The following is a 20051-nucleotide window of genomic DNA, read 5'->3' on the forward strand; positions in this document are numbered from 1 at the left end:
CTGACTATATGGGAAATCCCCCCCCCGCCGCCCCCCCACCCCAACCCTTTACCCCAGCTGTTGAAGGAAGACACAAACAGAGGCAAGATGGTGGCCTACCTGCTGTTAAAACTTCACGTGTTTAATTGTCCCAGTGAGAACATGGGGGTCCTCCTGAGGAATAAAGCAACTACTTGGCCAGAACTGGGTGGATCTCCGGGGGCAATGCACAAACTAAAAAAAAATGTAATGGCAGCACAAAGGAATACTTGTGCCCAGCTGTTTATGGCCGTGTGGTTAACTATTTAATTAAAAATCAACAGTGCAGAATGTGCGTTTGTCAAAATTGATTGCGATGATTTTGCATTCACACAATATCAATATTAATACAAGTGGTACACATGTGTGATGAAAATATTAAAAGTAGGCTACACCAGGTTCAAGGGTGTACCAAGCATTGATTTATTTATTTGCAATAGGCAACTCATAAAAGCAAAAGAATCCTTTTACTGGACATACGAAATCGAATGGAATGAATTTTGCTTTATCTGCAAACAGTCTGTGGTGCAATACTGACGACATCTGCACATAAGAGATCTGTGTGAAATCAGCTAATCGGGTGGCGCCATATTGTAAGTGTAAAAAAATAAATAAAAAAATAAAAGAAGAAGTTCCAACCTGTGGCTGTTGTTTTGTGTACCCTTTATTACATTGGAAACACAATTTTTGTGACAGCTGTTTTTCCACAAATTTTTGGGTGTGGAATCCAAAGCTGATCTCAGTTTTTTCTCGATATGTGTTTGGAATATAGAGCCCCATTTTCTTAAATCCAAATGATTTAGATACAAAAATTCAAAATATTACTTGATATTGGGGGTGTTAAAAAAAAATCGATTCGGCAATATATCGGGATACTACAGCACGCAATTCTCGAATCGATTCAATTGGTGATTGATGAAGGCACAGTAAGTTTTTAATTACGACGAGACGGGCCTGTTTTTTTTGGGGGGGGGAAAAAAGATGCCTCTCCATACCGGAAGTTTCCATGACGTTTCAGAATTTGTTTAAAAGAATCGGCAAGAAAAATTGTTCACCAGTCGCGCGTTTGCTCACTAAGATGATGTTTGCCTTGGACATTTCCGAAGCATTGTTTAAAAACAAAAAAATTAACAACAAAAAAAAAAAACATCCTTGGATCAGTTCTTTGCAAAACATCAGGCAGAAAAAACACTTCTGAGAGAGAACATGAACCAAAGAGGGCAAAAAATGATGAGGACAGCAGTTAAAAAGGTAAATGACCATTTTTATTCTTTACTCTATTCTTTGTTTTTTACATTACGCAGAACTCTCATTTATTGTGCAATAATCTAATTGTAACATGTATTTGTTACATGTTTTGATGCATTTTTATGCTTTATAAAACATTTATGTCTGAATTTTGGGAGGCTCGGAACGGATTAGGGCATTTACATGGAAAATGCGTCTCTACTTACAAAATGTTCTACTTAAGAACTTTCTTCCGGAACCAATTAATTTCGTAAGTAGAGGTACCACTGTACAGGTAACAAGTCTAATTTGCTGATCATGTTGCTGAGGGGTCCTTTCCATAGACTTACTTGAGCAAAACACCTGCGGGGCAACTTTGTTCGCCGTGTGCGGCCCCCACTTTGACTCCTTTTCACACTGCGCCAATGACCGGCCAGGGACCCAGATGAGCAGCTGTAAAATCCGGAAGAAAAACAAGGCATGAATGACCATCAAAAATGCTTCCCACACTCGCACAGGTGGCGATCAACTGTGGTACACTTTGAGCACACGTATTAATCTTATTATTGGGCGCTTGCTTTCAATTCAAAGCTGCTCAAAAGGGTTCGAGCAGCTCAGGCCCCGTCTTGTGAAGCTCCCATTTCTTGATGTGGAAAAGAAAAACACCATAATGATAGGTGGATGAATGTGGATGCCTCGATTGCATGACAGCCTGGGCGCGTTTTATTGCACCCGTTTTTGGGTTTACAGGAAATACGTGTTTATTTAGACACACATGAACGTGTCAACAAGTCAAGAATCTCCTCACGAGTTCCTGCGTTTATTAATCAGGAGTTAATCGCCAGCCCGTTGACAGGAAGTCGCGGCGCGGGGGTTATTTGAGGTCACGGCTATCTTTCTCGTTTGCGGCCGCCACTGTTTAACTTTCGCCCCACCTTGAAGGGAAACGATTACACGGAGACGCGGTGACATCATTTACGAGTGTTGTTTAAAATCCAGAAAGGTCCTGTTGTATATTTGATTTGGCCTCAGCTGACCGACACATCACATGTCACGGACTTTGACTATTTAACGTGGATTCTCCAAAACTCACAACTGCACTATGAGCAAATGTTCCAGAGATGTACCACATATTCTAAACAGGGCCATATATCTCCAAAAACAGAAATAGATTTCGCTGAATTGTTTGATACGTTTGGTCGAGGTTTTCCATCCGTCCTCATTGGAGCGGCTGCTGTTTTTCTGGCTGTTGGTGGCCTAAGCCCTAATCACCCTGCCTTCCCTCAGAGGCCATAAATTACACCGATGAGATGGCGCTTTGTGTTCCTACTTGCTGGGGAGGCAAGGCAAAGTCGTCGCGCCATATTTTGACAAGCCGTACATTAAATCATTGTTTTATGACAGATGGGAAAACTTCTGCACTTTCGCCGTCCTGATTTATGTTCATTTGAGTCTGGAGGACGCTATAATTTGCAAGTGATGTGAAAACAGATGGATAGAGAGATACCAAAGGGGTAAGACTGACCTATACGTTCTCGGCGCAGGCCTACAAATGGCATCCATATGCCTCAAGAAGTCTTCCACTTACATCTACATTCGCCACATGTGCGGTTATGACGGTCCGTGTCTGTGCACTCTTTTACTCTGCTTGCTTGCGTGCGTGCCCATGAAACGTCGCTTTGATGAAGGAAGTCCGACAATCTACCGCGTGTTACATGCGCACGGCCTTGTTTTAGGATTAACACGGTGGAACCTCCAAAGTCAAGCGTGTCACCGATGTGACATTTTCACCCTTTGCTATAATTAATCAGTCTTGTTCGTCCTGAGAGGTGAGGTTATTTGGGGAATAATAAGTAGTTTTAAGATAAATTTGTTTATTTATGGAGTGACAATGTGGAATACAGTGGATGACGACAATAAATCTAGCATCCACTTTCTTGACAGCTTATTCCTCACAAGGGTGGCGGCGGGTGCTGGAGCCTATCTCAGCTGGCTCTGGGCATTAGGCGGGGGACACCCTGAACTGGTCGCCAGCCAATCGCAGGGCACACAGAGACAAACAACCATCCACGCGCACAAGCACACCTCGGGACAATTCGGAGCGACCAATTAACCTGCCATGCATGTCTTTGGAATGTGGGAGGAGACCGGAGTACCCTGAGAAGACCCGCGCGGGCACGGGGAGAACATGCAAACTCCACCCAGGGCAAACTCCACCCAGGAAGGCCGGAGCCTGGACTCGAACCGGAGTCCTCAGAACTGGGAGGCGGACGTGCTAACCATTCTTCCAGCGTGCCGCCCTAAAATCTCGCATTTTAGTCATTATTTTAGTTTTTTGTTTTTAAAGAAAAAAAAAAATATTCGTCTATTTTTTTTTTTTTTCAGCAGATAACGTTGAACATTTCTGATCTAAAAACTTTTTCATGTAAAATTTTCGCTCATATTTTTGATGGAAAAACAACTTTACAAACAATTACAGTGGCTAATATGGCTCCATGCTATGAGCTAGTAAGTTAGCCAGTATTAGTTAGCGGTTGGATTCTCCACTTCCTGGCTACACTGTAAAAAAATAAATAAATAAATAAATAAATAAAAGTGTAGATTTTACGGTAAAAAAACTGTTAAAATGCAACAGTCAAGAGCTGTAAAATACAAAATGGTATATTACCGAAATAAACACATTAAATTACCGTAAATTGAGAAATTATACCTAACTAATTCTTATAGTGAGAATATGTCAAAAACACATTATTTCTGTTCAAATGGGAAAAAAAGCCAAAATTAATTAAAAATACCGTAAATTCACAAAAGAGTAATTACCGTTAAATTAACGACATTATTCTGTCAAAATTACTATTTTTTTTTTAAGTTTGAATTTACAGTATAAAACTGTTAATCATTTTGAAGAAATATACCTTAATTTTTACAGTAAAAATGTGTTAAAACGCAAAACTCAAGAGCTGTAAAATACAAAATGGTATATTACCGAAATAAATACATTAAATTACCGTAAATTGAGAAATTATACCTAACTGTAATTCTTACAGTGAGAATATGTCAAAAACACATCAAATGAAAAAAAAAAAAAAAAAAAAGCCAAAATTAATTAAAAATACCGTAAATTCACAAAGGACTAATTGCTGTTAAATTAATGACATTATTCTGTCAAAATTATTATTATTTTTTTAATTTGTAAGTTCATCATTTTGAAGAAATATACCTTAATTTTACAGTAAAAAAATGTTGAATTTTTGCGTTGTTCAGCTTGGGAGGTATTTGTGTGCTATGTATGAATGTTTAACATGTAAAAAAAAAAATGCTTGAATTATTTGTCCTTGGTTTACAGGGCAGCTTCCCTTCTCTAATGAGCCATGGAAAATTTGAAGTGAAATAATTTAAGCCATACTGGAGCAGATTTCCTCTTTGGTCAAAAGTCAAATTCAGCAAAATTATGGCTCTGCTTCATTTCCACTGCCTCAGGTCATGTGACAAGGTCATACGCACATTACGCACTAGATGATCTCGTGTTCTAATGCAAGCGTCAACAATAACTTTAATATTTTGTACGGTGAAGAATAATAACACCCATGAAGCTTCTTAAATGGATCTGAATGCTGTTTTTTTTTTTTTTTAACTCAAGAAATCACCTTCAAGGATGTTTTTCTTCAAGTACCATTCGCTGTTTTGATAAAGCTAAGACGACGTCTAAAATCATATTTCTGTTCATGTAAATATATTGATAAAAATTCCTTTCGTTCTTGTGGCGACAAGTAGCAAATGTGGGGTAACCTGTGAGGGAAGAAAACGCTCCAAATATATCATGCCTTGGAGCCCGGGACGACCGTGTTTTATGGCTTTTCCCAATGAGGCAGGACAGCATGTGAGAGTGTAACGTCTGGTGCAGCCATTGTGTTCCAATGAGAAGGAGGGGCCGGGGGGGGGGACCACCCACATCAATCCAGTGATGAAGTAAATACCGTTGCATGTTCCATGTCGCCAGCTTCCCTTTGCTCTTCGAGTAAACTGTGGTCAAAAAAAAAAAAAAAAAAAAAAATGGCCTGCTAGCTCAACCTGACCAACACGGCAGAAGTTTTTGAACTTATCCGAGTCTCTCAGGAAAAAGACGAGTACCCGGCTGGAGTTGAGGTCAGCGAGGTGGCTTTTGTGCACTTTAATACACGACATCAAACAGACTACAACAGTACTGCACGACAAATTACACTTAATGAAACAATTGGCAGGAGCAGCATTGTAATTATAAAGCCCAAACCAAAACAGAAGAAAACAACAAACAAACCTCTTGTGTCCTGTACGCATAAATCACGTCCTCTCTGTTTGTTTATTTGACTTGTTAGGCAGTTATCAAACTTTTCTTGGGGGAATAATATCCCATGTGAACAAAACAAGTCTTGCAGGAAAACCACATTTGGATGTTTTACTTGACGGAAGCGTGATTACATCCAGACTACTGTATTGCGCAAATCTTCTGCCGCCAATTAGTTGTGGCTTTATTCATTTGTGACCAAGCATCAATCGTTTTGACAACTTGTACTGTGTTGTGGTTATTTATGAAATGGAAAATTCATTTTCTGAGCTCAGTAATTACTTGTATCCAAGAGCAAATTTTGAACACGATTTCGACAGACATTTATTATATATTATTATATTATTTATTCATGTATTTCGGTGTCATGTCAATATTATGTGTTCAGTTCATGCAAGACCAAACAAGTTTATCTTGGAAATGCCGCCTCTGCTCTCAGCAGTTTTCAACACGATACATGACTGCACTAGCTTCAATTTTTTCAAAAGCTGAACATGCGCCTTATATAGGGATCAATATTGAGCCGCAACAAGTCTCGCTGTCAAGACGCTATCGGTGACCCTGCGCGATCGGTGACGCGCATGCGCAGAAGATCCCGCCATCTTGGATCGCTGGCTAATACCAATACTTTAGCTCAGAGAAAATAATAAAACAGCTGTTTATTAATTTTGGGAGTGAATGGAGTTGTCAGAAAGCTGGTTTGTAATCTATTAATAAAGTATGACTGACCTATCTGACTGTTTTGTTGACATTCCCTTTAGCGCAGCGCCATCTAATGGATGCATAACGTAACCCCAGCCTCTACTGTAGCGCCTTATATATGGAAAAAAGTTTTAAAATATGTAATTAATTGAAGGTGCGCCTTATAACTCATTTACTCCCAATAACGTATAAATACGTTTTTTTTAAATGTTCTAAGTGTCCCAAAGACGTATTTACACGTTTTGTTTTGTTTTTTATGCTAGAGCATACAGAAGGCTTTGATGCAGCCTCTCAACTGCAAAGAACGGTTGCAGAAATGGTAGTTATTACACAAACGGCCAGCAGGTGGAAGCAGAGCAAAGGAGATCAACCAGGGCCATGTAGAAAAAAAAAACCCTTTTAAATAGATTTCTGAAAACTGATTAAACTTAACTCTCTTCTAAAGCTAATTGCTGCAAAACGGAAACAGATAGAAACATACTTTTTTTTCCTGATGAAAGAAGAGACTTTAATCTTTCTTTAGGTTCTATGCTTTTATAGCAATAGAACACAATATTCTGTGGGCCTTGCAAAATCAGTCAAAATCCAGTAAAACAGCCGGGAGCAAACGGGATTGCGAAATGTGAAAATGGCGGCGAGTGAATGAGATAATGAGGTGCGCCTTATAGTGCGGAAAATACGGTAATTTGAATCTTGGTGCATGAGCTGATGAAGCCTGTTCAGATGAGAGGCGAAACATTTTTATAAAACAAGCAGTGCACTCCGGTTGTTGTGGATTCAATGTCCAGAGACTACAATGACCCGGATGAATGAGAATTTGTGCAGGTAATAGACCCAACTGTCCTTTGGGACTCCAATCTGGAACATGCTACTTGTCTGCACAAATTGTGAACCTTTAGACTGAACCAAATGTTCAGTTACGAATAAAATAGTGAATATAACTTGTGTTCTTTTACATTTAGGCTGGATTTAAATTCAATATTGCTCCCACTTAATGCTTATATCTGATGCTTAGATGTACTTCTATGTATATTTTAAATTTTTTAAACCTCCCTGACAACAGTCAAATGTAGTCCGCCATCTTTGAGATACACCGTGTTCAAATGGACCTATTTTAATTTCTTGAATGTTTTCCATGCCAAGAACTTGCACTGGTTTCACAAAAGCGCGATCTCAGCGAGAGGCGCGCTATGAAATGTCGCCCGGCGTGATGGTTAGTGACAGTTATATGCGAAGAGGCTGTTCATACAAATGGCGGCTTTATTGGTCCTAGATGATAGCACGTCTTTCGCTTTCAAAGTGATTTACTGCAGCTTGGTGGGATGAGCTCAGTCAATATGTGTGGTCGCTCGTCTATTGCACTTTTTCCTCTGTTGCTTTTTAAGTCTTCGTGGGCCCTGGAGGTTTCTTAAACGTTGTCGGGCCGTTTGGATTGGAGGCCCGGCAGTATAAAGCGGCCTTTGGCAGAGGATCTTCCCTGCGTCTCCAAAAATAAGAGCGATTCGGGGTGAACGCGTGTGTTCATGTGTGTGAAGAGGGAAAAAAAAAACAACAAAAAAAAAACATGTAAGCGTATAGAACACATCAAGTTGTGTTACTCCCCCTTAAGCTCGTCTTTAAAAATGTCATTTGAAAGTACTGCAGCAAGTTAAGAAATAAATGTATATTATTGTTAGTGCTGTAAAAGTTAAAGCGCTAACTAATTGATTAATCCCGAAAAAAAAATATCACAATCATGTATTAACACAGATTAATCACATTATTCATTTTGACATCAGATGATCCTTTAGCTGACAGTGGATGTTTATGCAACGTTAAAGGTAGCACAGAGGTTAAGGTTAAGGGTAATGGGATTTTTATTAGGTTTTAGGTGAATTAATGAGTATAAATTTACACGTATTCACACACACACACAAAAAAAAAAAAAAAAAGAGAGAGAGCAATGAACAATTCTGATCTCGCTCAAAAAATAAAAATAAATCAATAAAATAAAATAAAGGTAGCACAGATTGTGTTCGAGCAACAAACATAACTACATGCATTAAAGTATTTAATAAATGTTTATACTATCGGGGTCATTTTTTTTTTTGTCATTTTAAATTATGCAAGTAATTAACTGATTAGAAAAAGAGGAGGACGTCCTAATGACATAAAATGTCGAAAGAATTAACACATAACAGTTGATCTTCAAAAAAAAAAAAAATGTTGATAAAAAGCCTTTTTAATTAAGTGATTAATTGTGAGTCATCAAAATTCAAGATGTGATTAATCTGATGAAAGAATTCAATTGTTTTGACAGTTGTAATCATTAATAATAATTAATTAATTAAGGCGCTTATTTTTTTTAATCTGAATTAATCGCATGACTTCAATAATTAACTCACAGTTAATCACACATCTGTTCTAAATATACAATAAAATGTACAACAAAAAATGTTCATACTCTAGTTAACATATAAGTGGAAAAAAATGTTAAACTAATAGAAATATGGATGCATCTTTTAGCTATTGATATTATAATTTCACAATAATTCATAAAACTGAGTTAAAATTAAAAAGATGTACTGTACTGATTGATTTGTGGTGTGGTCATTTTTATGCCACTAGGTGGCATAATTGCACGTGTAAGACATTGGTGACAGCTCAGTGCATTTACTTTTCATATTAAGAGCTATCTCATCTTTAACATGAAGTAACTTTTTGAAATTTTACACGTTTAAAAATGTAAAATGCAACTCGCCTCCACAAATAAAAGCATTATTATTAAATTTATTATTATTAAATCTTGACATCGACATGTCTGCTGCGTTGAAACTGGAATTCCTCCAGTACAGGCTTCCTCAGTAAAAAAAATTAATAATAATAATAATAATGGCATTAAAAGAACTTTAAATGAACTCAAAATTAACACACTAATTTTGACACCCCTAATTATTCTTAAAGAAGTATTCATATCCAGGTGTTCCTGCTGGTCATCATCTTGAGGAAATGTCTGCAGAAGTCGACATGAGCCCGCCACAAGCTGATGTTTTGAAATGAAAGAGGTGAGGATCTTTGCTCCCGAGGGACCAGTTCTTTGACCTAAAGACCACTTGGTCGGGGACGTGAACCTCAAAGGCAGCGGGAGGGCCCCAGCTGGTGGGAGGCGGCTGGCAACATGAGGCAATATCTTTACATGGTCATATCGGCTCTGATTGTGTTTTGAAAAATATACATACTAATTATTATTATTTATTATTTTTAGGCAGCTGGATGGGTGGAGTCCTCACATGTGGGGGATTTTCCACATACTCCAGCCTTCATTGTCACCCACGACTCTCTAGATTCTGATGAGTCAAGCAGTATAAAATGATTGGATGAACTTGATTTTTCTTCATTGAAGCGGCTACCTCTGGTAATTCTTCAAATATTGCGCATTTAATCCAATGAAATGTGCATTTCATTAGGATACAATTTAAAAGTTGACTCAAAATGTGTTAACTTTTTGATTGATGCTCATTGTATTCATTTCAAATCATGCCTGTTATTGTGTTTGTAGTTTAAGAATGTTGTTCAGCTGCAGTGGATCATCGTGTGAGGTGTTATAATAATAGAGGACGAGTTGAAATATTATACAAGAAAAAGAATTAGGGATGCTCGACACTGCTTCTTTTTTTTTTCCCCCGACTGAAACCAGTTCAATCTCCGGTGTAATAACCTTATTTATTGATTGAATTCTTATTTTTCATGTTATTATTATTATTAATTCAATCTCTGGTGTAATAACCTTATTTATTGATTGATTTAATTTTTATTATTATTATTAATTCAATCTCTGGTGTAATAACCGTATTTATTGATTGATTGAATTCTTATTTTTCATTTTATTATTATTATTATTAATTCAATCTCTGGTGTAATAACCTTATTTATTGATTGATTGAATTATTTTTTATTTTATTATCTGTTCTCATTGCTGCTGGACATGTAAATTTCCCAGAAGGAGCCATCCCAAAGGGATCAATAAAGTCTAAGTCTAAGTCTTAAGTTTGAATTCTTCTAATTTATCCTAAAACGGCCACAAGAGGGCGGCAGATACCGGTATCGTTCATTGTCACGAGGACCGATACCTTGAAATAAGGCTGGTATTGGTACTCGCTCATCCCTAGAATTGAAACGTTAGAATGACGAGGTTCATAGTGCATAAAAGAATAAAGTGACCTAGTGATTATATTGTACCGTCAACATTTTAGCACGACACTAATGATAAATTTATGAATATACTATAAGTTTTATAATTACGTGACCTTGAATAAGGAAGCTCAATCTGCACAATACTAAAATTGGAATTATAATAATATTCTCTGACAGTGTCAATCAAAACAGAGCTCTATAATCTCAAAAGATTGCATGGGTGATGTACCTAATGTTGTGTCCGGTGATTGAAGTCTACTCACTAATCCTCGTCTACAAATCAGCAATGTAAATGATTTCATGTATTGCCAACTTCTCAGATAATTGCAGCGATTCATTGAACGGGTCAAAGTCGAGGCAGCTGAGCTCGTTTGAACCACGACATTTACTGCCGTCATATTCAAGCTGCTCCGTATTTTCCTGGCATGGAGTCCGCATGACAAACGATCCAATTGCGCAGTTCTGGCTGCTAATTCTTCTGTTTTTCTCGCGCCAACTGGCGACGTGACATAATGCGTAGCGGATGTGTGTTTCCTGACAAAATGGCAGTTAGCGCCACTTCCCTGCGCAGTGTTTGATCTGTTGAGTCTGCGTACATAAAGATAACCGCAAAGTCACTTCTTCCGACTCGCTACAAAATTTCGTGGGTGAATTTGCGAAGGCAGACTGATGCAGAAAAATGCGAGCCCATTCTTCAGGCCTCTTAAACAGTTTGTTGTCATGATGAAATTCCCAATTAAATTCCGTGTATTCGATATTAATCACTTCACGTTTGGAGAACTGTATCTGCGAGCACATATGTTCTCCGGGTTTGTTCTAAATCCTCTTGATGACTTTTCCAATCCTTCCTCACAGGCTGGCAATGAAGAGAGTACAGTACGTCAGTCGGTCCCACAACTCTCAGATTTAGGACTGGACCCTCAGGCAGGCTCCACAGTCCTTCAACTTTCCACCATTCACGTTTGTTCTTCTGCGACTTCGCCTTATGACGCGCGCGGGTCAAAAAAGGAAAGGAAATCGCAATCCCAGCTTGACGACACGGATACAACAAGTGAAGTTGGATCCGTGCGAGGGGAAAATGGATCACTCAGTAAGTCTTCCCTTTCAACTGAAAGGCTGATTCCAACGTGCTGCTTTTTTTTTTCTGAACTTACAAGCTGGAGTTTTAGGTACATTTACCTCATTGTGTTTTTGGATTGGCCTCAAACATGTAGAAGATATCGAGACGACTGGCCTCCTCGCTGTAACCTCCATCACTCGACAGCACTGTGCAGCTTTTCTCGTCCCTGAGGTGGGCCTGCCAAGAGATGGCCAAGAGTCAGACTGACACTCAGACATGAGTTTTTCGCTCGAGATTTATGAGATCATACATTATAAATAAAGCAAGCAACAACAGCCAAAAAAAAAAAAAAAAAAGTTTTCATTGAGACGTTTAGTTGTTTTACTGCATCAGTACGTCCCAGTTTATCATCACTGAAAATAAATTTCGATTCAGTGAGTTTGACTTTCTAAAGTAATTACATCAGCCATGTCCACATAAAAGTCACACGTATCACGTCAGACCACACACAACAACCTCGGACCGAGGCGGTTGCAGATTCATCTGAAAACACCTGATTTGACTTATGCCTCACACCACGCCAATATGTGCCAGCCATGAAAATTGACACTCCATAAGAAATAACTCTTGCTAGCAATGTGGCATGTTTACCATTACACGTACATGTACAACATGCAGTTGTTTGCTTTCATAGATAGCTAGCAGCTAACTAGCTAGCTAGCTAGCTGGATAGCTAGAAGGATACCTAGCTGGATAGCTAGATAGATAGATAGATAGATAGCTAGATAGATAGATTTTGCATGTTAGATTCACTGAAAGAGTATCTAGTGTTTGCTTCAAAGAAAAATCAAGACTCATCCTATGAAATGTTGATGCTGTGCAAAATGAACAGCGTAATATCAGCTCATCGTAACGCAGTCCAAGTGGTGACTCTCATGAGGTGGCAAGCACCTGCCTACTGACTCTTATTTGTTCTCTCACAAATTATTTCTGGCCCTTAGTTGACAAAGATAAATGGGGGGGATTAATATATATTGGACTAATCTGTCGGCTTGCGCTGGGGTAGCAGAGAGCGTGGATAGTATTTCCCTCAGGTAACCAAATGCAGGCCTACTGGATTAAGAGCCATTTGCAGGAAGGCTTAACCATGATCCAAAGCCATTAGCAGAACATGGCTGTGGAAAAGGGGAGCAGGGAGTTTTTTTTTTTTTTTTTTTTTAATTGCTTCCCGCTGATTATAATTCAAAGATGTGACTTTGAACATGCTTACACTCTCCCTACATATTTTAAATTAGAATCCAGGGTAAGAATCCTCTGGGCACTCAGACAGGAAGTGTTTAGTCACAATTTTTTATTTTGCATTTGGATCATGCGGCGTTTGGATTTAGTGTATTATACAAACCAGCTTGTCTTTAATTAGTTTAGCTTGAGTGATTATCCATACTTATGTTCATTGGGAAGGGTGACAAAAGGGAGAACTTTTTACAATATGATCTCATCGCCATAGTTTAATGATGTAAAAATCATACTAAACATCATCATATACCACATTGATGAATGTCCTTTAGTCAACATACGTTGTTTTTAGTTGATGTCAAATTGAACTCTACAATCATATTAGAGAGAGAGAGAGAGAGAGAGAGAGAGAGAGAGAGAGAGAGAGAGCGCGAGAGAGAGCGCGAGAGAGAGCGCGAGAGAGAGCGCGAGAGAGAGAGAGAGAGAGAGAGAGAGAGAGAGAGAGAGAGAGAGAGAGAGAGAGAGAGAGAGAGAGAGAGAGAGAGAGAGACAGAGACAGAGAGACAGAGAGACAGAGAGAGAGAGACAGACAGACAGACAGACGGACGGACGGCCTCCATGAAATGAAATTCTGGAAAAGCCACCCGGGATTTTCCTTCCTGTTCTCAGTAGGTGGGCACACACAATGGGCGGTTGCAGTCCTCCTACTGGTTGCAGTCTGTAGCCTCACCACTTGATGGCACTAAAACCCCATTCTTAAAATCCATCCGTTTGTAGACTGTATTGCAGGATTCCCCAATTCCTCTTCTGCCGGTTTTCCATTTTTCCGTCTACCAACGCATCTGATACTAAAAATAAGGATCATTATCAGGCACGCTGATGAGTTCATGATATGACTCAGGTGTGTTGGTAGGCGGAAAAATGGAAAACCTTGTAGCACTGTGGCCATCGAGGACCAGAATTGGGGAACACTGCTGTATTTCTTTAGAATTGCAGCCAAGTAGACTGGAGACTGAATATGGGTTTTTGTGAGAGCCGAATAAACCTTCAACTGGTCGTTAATCACGCATTTATGCATGCATAATGGCTATTCAAAAAAAAAAAAAAAAAAAGTGTACACACCCCTGTTTGCCAAGTCTTGAAAAAAACGGACCACCCCACCCCCCCCCACTGGCTGAAATGGGCTTCCATAGTAACCTGTAACCTGTCCAACTCAATTAACACCTGGTATAACGTGATTGCACAATTTTGCACACCCTGTTATGAATGGGCATGTGGCTGTATTACGAATTAACCAATGGAATTGAAGTGCATGCAAAATGGGAGTCAACACACACCTGCCACCATTTAAAGTGACTGAATCCCAAATCAAGTTCAGGATATTCTTTTCCTTACCTTTTCATAATCACACTTTAAATTACAATCCGCAGAGAGCTACCACAGCATCTCTTTCTTCAAATGTATCAGGAGAAGCATACCAAAGAATTTACAAGGCATTAAATATACAATTTGCATACACTTGTCGAGAGCATGTCATGGCTCTCTCGAGTTACCAGTTATTTCTACAACTCTATTTTTTCTCTGATAGTTTGGTTCTTTTATGACTTTATTATTGGTTAACAGAAAAAGTGAGCGAATCTGTTGGGTAAAAAAAAATATACATACCGCAGCATGAATTAGCAATTTTGGTGACTTGGAAAGTTTGTCAATGAAATGAGCTTCATACCATTTCATCAAATATTGAAATATGGCTCATTGATACAAATGTCCACAAACACAACAGTCAAATGAGCTTAAGCAGTGTCAAATCAGAGAAAAATCAGCATTATAGAAATAAGTGGACACTCAGGAGAGCTATGATCTTATGTTCTTTACAAGTGTATGTAAACGTTTGATCACAACTGTACCATGGAACAAGATCACAAAAGTGATATTACCAAGAATTGACGTCTCTTCAAATTGATGATATTTGGTCAGGGTTGCTGCCAAGCAGCTAACAACACAACATTAACATGCGTGAACCAGGCAATGTCACAATCCTCTGCCATGCACCCCAAAAACCACAAGGTGGCGCCACAGAATAATATGAGCAAAACGCTTGGAACGCATCTTATTAACTGTCTTGTGTCTGACATCACCGAAGCGTTGGGAAAGGAGCAGGACATCCTGATGACGACACGAGCTTCTCCATTTTCCACCTGACCTTTTTCAATCTAATCGCAGCCACTGTAAAAGAAGAGATATAAAACACTGGCCAGCTGGTGATAAAGAGCCCTCGCGAAGAGCAGGTGGTGCTTGTGTATAACGTCCCCACCATACATGAAGCCGGTTATGGCTTTATTGCCCCTGCACGTCCCCTTCATATCTGCCTGCTTCCCAGCCACAGTCAGGTAACACCACCTGTCGGAACAACCATAATATGATAGGAGGGCGGGGACGAGGTGATAGCAGCTTGTTGTTTATGTTTTTTGTTGAATGAAATAAATCCGAATAAGGTGGAACTGGAGCTCATACAAAATGTGATTTTTATGTCCTCAAACGGTCACATAGGCCCCCTCTGGTGGTACGTGACAGGATCATTGAAGTTTTGATATTTGTATAAATAGAATGAATACATTTAAAACATGAAACACAATATGAAAACATGTTTTTTGCTGATGTCAAGATAATGAAGGAAGTACCTTTCAAACACCTGGCTCAACTCAATTTTACTTTTTATTTACTCAAGCATGTAATTGACAGATGATCATCCCTGGGTATAATCGCACCTCATACTCAAATGTTAGATTGGTTGACTTTGAACTATGCACAAGATTATTAGGAGTACACTGAGCCCCCATACACTCATGATTCAGCATACATAGATTTGCTGATTTACAACTTTTTTTTTTTAGATAACCTATCATCCATGATTTGCTAAAAACTCACCTATTAGCTGTTAGGGATGTAACAATATCCAAACATCAAGATACGATATTATCACAATATGAAGGCCAAGCTACGATAATTATCACAACATTGTGGGGAGTTTGGCAATACAAAAATAAATAAAATAAAAAAATAAAAAAATGAGCTCATACTAAAAATAAAAAAATTAAAAAAAACACACACAATACTGTGCTTTTATACAATACAGCAATGATATGTATGAGATATATATATATATATATATATATATATATATATATATATATATATATATATATATATATATATATATATATATATATATATATATATATATATATATATTGAAGCACTTACTTGCTAATGCAAGCACACATTGATTTCCTCCGCATATTGACTCGGTTCACAATCATATTACGTTCCCCTTCATCTGACTATTAGTTTGGATTTTAAACATACAAGGGCCAAAACATGCCTTGTGAAAATTAAATTGCACTAAAAAAAACTAGCCACCAGAGGGTGCTAGAACTGCACAAATGGATATCAACCTGACATTTTTTAACAGATGTGATGCTTTTAATATCGTGACATAACGACAACAATATATTGTGGCAGTCTTAATATTGCAATATCACAACATTGCCGCTACCGTTACATCCCTATTGACTGTGTGCCGTAACCATTTTTAATCTCAGGATTTTTTGATTTTTTTTTTATGACTTGTGGCATCTTGATAACAATGTTGAACTGGTGAGAGGAGCTTCATTTAGTCAGGTCATAGCTGTATCTAATTGGACTAAAACTGTTTTGCACACAAGAATGCTGAAATAAAATAAAATAAAATAAATAAATAAATAAAAACCCTAACTAAAGAAATTCTCATTTTTGAAAAATAAAACAACTAAATAATCATAAATAAATAAATAAATAAATATTTTTTTTAATAAAAATAATAAATACAACTTTTTTTGCAAAAGGCTATTTGTCAAGTTGAAATGCATCTCTAAAATGTATGTTAAGAAATAATTAAAAATAAATTAATAAAAATCTGCCAATCAGAAAATCCTCACACAGGAGTGTTTACATTTCTTTCCACATGAGCTGTGGCGTTGCCTCTCCGCCGGGGGGCAGTCTTGCTTACTTCAACACAGCCTCTTAAGTTGGCCAACTGTGCCGAGCTGCAAGATATATTTGGTATTCCTTCAGCATTAAGTGGTATTATTAACACCAAACACCTCAGCAATAAGTATGAAAACACAAGGCGGGTTCCTTTGAGCAAATACGGCTCGCTCTTGCCCATTTGGGTAGTGGAGGGTGTCACAGCTGGAGTGGTAAACAATCATGGCTCACTTGCTGGGACTGGGTTGGTTTAGCAGTTATACAAACAAAGCGGGATGATTATTTCTTTTCCCCACTATGATTTACTAACATGCCGCTGAGATCAGCAGCTAGCCGGTCTGTCTGAGTGTCGTGCTTTTCAGCACACTTTGCAGTAAGTCTGAGGAGCTTTCTGCAAACACCCTCTTTATGACAGAGAACAAGGTGAGTGGCTTCACACTTTACAAGGCAGACAACACATCAAACAAACACTAAACGCACTGAGTGGGTACACCCGCAGTGTACTATCGAACTGTGTTATTAGAGCCATTGTTGACGCTGGTACAATATTACAGCATGCTATCATGCAAGCATGCTGCAGTGTGCATACAGCATTTTATGTACATATGTACGGCAGTGATGGTAAGCAAGGATGGATATATACGTTTATACTCTACTTTTTCTTGAGTATTTATTTTGTAGACATCTTCCCTACATTTGAAAACAGATACAGATGTCCATTGTACTGTATATAGGGGGGTAGAGTAGTCAAAAATTGTACTCAAGTAAGAGTAGCGTTACTTCAAAATAATATTACTCAAGTAAAAAGTAAATAGTAGTCATTAAAAATTTACTCAAGTAAAAAAGTATTCACTAAAGAGAATACTCAAGTACTTAGTAACTGTTTGAACATTGTCTGATTAATTTTTTTAAAACAATGTAATCAGACAGTGAAAAACATTCATTTTGTTGGGGGTGAACCCTTTGGTGACACAAAAAATATCAGGCTATGAGTTTACAGGCGAGTAAGCCATTAATATCACGCATTCAGTTCAATTTGCAAAGTTAAATTAAGTTCATTATATTTGAGTAGGATTTCTGATGATTAATGTATTAAATCTGTGTTAAACAATTTTTACCGTTAATAATTTGTGACACTTAACCACAATTCATGCCAACATGTATCGTGATGTTTCGTTTATGGCAACAATGAAAGTGTTTGCAGAAGAGTCTATGTGAAAAGGTCCTTTTCAACACTTAACAAGACAAATAAATACCTGCCTAAATACAGCAAAAAGGGAATTTAGGTCAAACTTACCGCGACGTTAACTCAGGTTCGATGTGGAATTTCTATATGCCAAAATGTCCGTTTGTTTCGGCAGACACATAAGACACCGCATTATTAACAAATCTTAAATAAACATGCTAATTATATGACGCCATGGGTGTTCGGTTTCGTCCTCTTCCGCTGACGTCATGTTCCAAATGCGACCAGCGTTTCCGCCGCCTTTGGTCATGTGACTGTATTGTTACGTCTGATTGGTAGAATGTTAAGGAAATGAGTCGTCATGTGATTATTGTTGCTACGTCTGATTGGTGAAACGCAGTCATGTGACAGAACAGCTGTTGGCTCTCTGGTAAAAAAAAAATGAATGAAAAAAGGAGAAAAAGTAACGACTTTAGTGTAGCCAAATATAGCTAAAAGAGTAGCGATCCTTCTTCACACATCTACTGAATTAAAAATAAAAAGTATTGTGGGGTAAAACTACTCTTAGAAGTACTTTTTTTTTTTTTTTTTTAAGTTACTCAAGTACAGGTAACGGAGTAAATGTAACTCGTTACTACCCACCTCTGTATATAACTGACAACTTTATTCCAGTTTTGGCACCGCTAACATTGAGAAGCATTTACTGTTTGTTCAACATTTCACAAGTAGGAAGGTGCCATCTCCTTCCAGCTTAGATCACCTGTCAGCATGTTTCCAGCAGCCTCATCCAGCCATCGCCGTCGTCTAACCTTGATGAATCGACACACGCAAATGGCAGCTGCACAGCTCAGAGGCTTCTTTTCAGCAGCCCAACCTGCCAACAGCTTGGGCGCTAATCTCCACTCATTTCTCTCCGAGTCATTTCGCTTTATTGTCTCTTGAATGTGAAAGTCGCTGACTGATCGTTCTGTTCTTCCACTTTCCAAATCTCTCTGCGCACCTTCTTCTCGAGTTGAGTGGGGGAAGAAAAGAAAAGAAAAAAAAAAGTGCTGGGTTGGTAATGATTCAAGAGAATGCAGGTGGTGCTTAGAGCTGTATAGTAAATCCTTACAAACACTGAGATAGAAGCATAAAACGTGTTTTGATGCTGTAAAGACAAATGCTGTAAGGACGTCTCACATCCAGATGAACGACAGATACAATACTTCTTCATATATCCCTGAAAATTCAACATGACAACTTTCATATTATATGGAATTCTTAGCGGATGTCGTGGGAACCATTTCGACAACACACGTTCTGCTCGAATGAGATCCAGTACAAGAACAGTGAAAACATTTATTAAAATAATAATAACGCTCAGTTGCAATTGGTAATTGTTTGAGAGCTAATCTGTTTATTATGATTTTAGTTTGTGATGGTGGTCAAGAATTGTTGCTCATATGACCGCAACAATAAACATATGCATTCATACACATGAAATTATTCAGCCCACTCACTAGTACTTTATGTAAAATTCTTAGATAACTTTTAACGTACAGTTGTTCAGATCAGTAATTTGGATATAGAAAGACAATTAAAAGGGGTATTTGACGTTTATATATATTCAAGGTGTCAGGTGATTAAAATGTTTAGTTGTAATTAGTCGCATGACTTCAACAGTTAACTCATGATTATTCACAAATTTGATATCTGTTCTAAATGTACAATAAAATATATGATTTTCATGCTGTTGTTAACATAAAAGTGGGGAAAAAAATGCTAAACTAATAGAAATATGGCTGCATCTTTTCGTCATTGCTACAGTAATTTCATAATAATTCATCAAATTGATTTAAAATTAAAAAGATGTACTGTAAAAAATGAGTGTATATATATATATATATATATATATATATATATATATATATATATATATATATATATATATATATATATATATATATATATATATATATATATATATATATATATATATATATATATTCCATAACCTGAAGCTCCATTTGAAAAAACAAATAAGCAGTCAAATGATTATAACAATAACAATCAACAATACATTAACGACTCATTTTTGGGTGACAATGCGCAGTCAAAAA

At 37.7% G+C, this 20051-nt stretch overlaps 1 long non-coding RNA gene across 1 annotated transcript in view; it reads right to left on the bottom strand.

The window, feature by feature from the left end:
- The window catches only part of LOC144032265 (uncharacterized), a 38460-nt gene extending 20297 nt beyond the window's left edge, over nucleotides 1-18163 (bottom strand). Inside the window, exons 1-3 of the long non-coding RNA XR_013287739.1 lie at nucleotides 18064-18163; nucleotides 11624-11741; nucleotides 1596-1698 (exon numbers count right to left, since the gene is read on the bottom strand). This is a non-coding gene — a long non-coding RNA (uncharacterized LOC144032265). The remainder of the gene's footprint in view (nucleotides 1-1595; nucleotides 1699-11623; nucleotides 11742-18063) is intronic.
- Between the last annotated feature and the right edge of the window lie 1888 nt (nucleotides 18164-20051).

The sequence above is a fragment of the Festucalex cinctus genome, chromosome 12, assembly GCF_051991245.1.
Source record: "Festucalex cinctus isolate MCC-2025b chromosome 12, RoL_Fcin_1.0, whole genome shotgun sequence".
NCBI lineage: Eukaryota > Metazoa > Chordata > Actinopteri > Syngnathiformes > Syngnathidae > Festucalex > Festucalex cinctus.